Source organism: Cebus imitator, unplaced genomic scaffold (genome assembly GCF_001604975.1).
Source record: "Cebus imitator isolate Cc_AM_T3 unplaced genomic scaffold, Cebus_imitator-1.0 Scaffold356, whole genome shotgun sequence".
NCBI lineage: Eukaryota > Metazoa > Chordata > Mammalia > Primates > Cebidae > Cebus > Cebus imitator.
In genome coordinates this window covers 310,312-312,884 of record NW_016107671.1, presented here as the reverse complement: position 1 = coordinate 312,884, position 2,573 = coordinate 310,312, and positions in this window count along the sequence as shown.

Genomic DNA, 2,573 nt, shown 5'->3' with positions numbered 1-2,573 from the left:
TTTTTTTGAGACAGACTCTCGCTCTGTTGCCCAGGCTGGAGTGCAGTGGCACGATCTCAGCTCATTGCAACCTCCACCTCCTGGGTTCAAGCAATTTTCCTGCCTCAGCCTCCCAAGTTGCTGGGATTACAGGCATGTGTCAGCATGCCCAGCTAATTTTTTTGTATTTTTAGTAGAGATGGGGGGTTCTCCATGTTGATCAGGCTGGTCTTGAACTCCTGACCTCAGGTGATCTAGCTGCCTCGGCTTCCCAAAGTGTTGGGATTATAGGCATGAGCCACATCATCTGGCTGCTAATTTTATGTTTTTAGTAGAGACAGTTTCAACATGTTACCCAGGCTGGTCTTGAACTCCTGAAAAGTGATCCACCTGCCTCGGCCTCCCAAAGCGCTAGATGGATGTGAACCACCACACCTGCAGAGGTTTTCTTGAGCCTGCTTGTAAGCCCTCTATTTTTCAGTGTCCTCCACCCAGTGTGACAGACTACAAGTTCTTGGGATCTGAATGCACCTATATACCTAGCAGTAAACTGAAATTGACTTGAGGTCAAAAGAGTTTTCCCAGACAAGACTTCATGGGAGTTTATGCCTGGGTATGAGGGAGACAGCACAGGAGAAAGGCAGCGAATTCACTGGCTGACTCTGGAAAAGGAGCCAGTAGGACTTTTTTATTAGACAAAGCTCAGAAATTGACATTAGCGGGAGGGTATAGGGGCTGGGGTGGGCAAAGCATGTGGAAGGTAGGGCACGCAGGTTGGCACTGTCTGGCCACAATGGTTATCTTGAGTAATGGACCCCGTGGTGTTCTGGCAGGTGCAACAAGGCTGTAAATCAATTGTTCAGCTTTCCTTCCGGAGTTGGGACACTCACATCCTTGGTTACAATCTAAGGCCAGTTCCCGAAATTCTTTTTTTTTTTTTTTTTTGAGACAGTGTCTTGCTCTGTTTGTCCAGGCTGGAATGCAGTGGTGCGATCTTGACTCACTGCAACCTCTGCCTCCCGGGTTTGATTCTCCTGCCTCAGCCTCCCGAGCAGCTGGGACTACAGGTTCCCACCACCATGCCCAGTTAATTTTTGTATTTTTAGTAGAGATGGGGTTTCACCATGTTGGCCAGGCTGGTCTTGAACTCCTAACCTCAAGTGATCCACCCGCCTCAGCCTCCCAAAATGCTAGGATTACAGGCGTGAGTCACTGTACCCAGCCAGTTCCTGAAATTCCTTAAGTAAAAGGACCATTGGCAGTAAGGTAGTGGTGTGGGTTTTGTGATCAGTGGGAACAGCATGAAGGAATGCTGTGGGCAGGGCGTGGTGGCTCACACCTGTAATCCAAGCACTTTGGAGGCCAAGGCGGGCGAATCACCTGAGGTCAGGAGTTCAAGACCAGCCTGACCAATATGGTGAAACCCCGTCTTTTTTTTAAAAAAAAAAAAAAAGAAAGAATGCTGTGGTAGGCGTGAGCCAAAGCCAAGTTCCATCTCTCCTCTATTTCAACAACACATTCACACAGCCCTAGATAGCCCCAGTCTGATTTCTGTCACTGTAAATCTGTTTGCATTTTCTGGAATGAAATTCTGTAGTATGTATTATTTCATGTCTGGCTTTTTCCATTCCACCTAATTACTATTATTTTGTATTTATGTATTTATTTTTGACACAGGGTCTCGCTCTGTTGCCCAGGCTGGAGTGCAGTGGTGAGATCACGGCTCACTGAAACCCCAACCTCCTGAGCTCAAGCCTTGGCCTCCCCAAGTGTTGCCCAGGCTGGAGTGCAGTGGTGTGATCACAGTTCTGCAGCATTGACCTCCTGGGCTCAGACAATCCTCCCATCTTAACCTCCAAAGTGCTGGGATTACAGACATGTGCTGCTGTGCCTGGCCTACTTCCTTTTTAAAAAATTATTTTTAATCATGCCTGTAATCCCAGCACTTTGAGAGGCCAAAGCAGGTGGATCACAAGGTCAGGAGATCGAGACCATCCTGGCTAACACAGTGAAACCCCGTCTCTACTAAAAATACAAAAATTAGCCAGGTATGCCTATAATCCCAGCTACTTGGGAGGCTGAGGCAGGAGAATCACTTGAACCTGGGGGGTGGAGGTTGTAGTGAGCCAAGGTCTCACCACTGCACTCCAGCCTGGGTGACAGAGCGAAATTCTGTCTCAAACAAAACAAAACAAAACAAAAACAATATTCACTGACCAAAACAGAACGGAAAGCTTCATGACATTGGATCTGTCAATGATTTCTTGGATATGACACCAGCAGCACAAACAAGTGCAAAATAGATAAATTGGACTACATCAAACTTAAAAACTTTTATGCATGAAAAGAAATAAAAGTAGAAATACAAGCTATGGAACAGGAGAAAAATATTATACATACATAAATGTATATATCTGTAGATGCCTCTATAAATGTGTGTGTGTGTGTGTGTATATATATATATACACACACACACACACACACTGAAAAGTGTTTCTGTTTTTTTCTTCTTCTTTTTTTTGGGGGACAAAGTTTGGCTCTGTTGCCAGGCTGGAGTGAAGTGGTACAGCTCACTGCAACCCCACCTCTGGGGT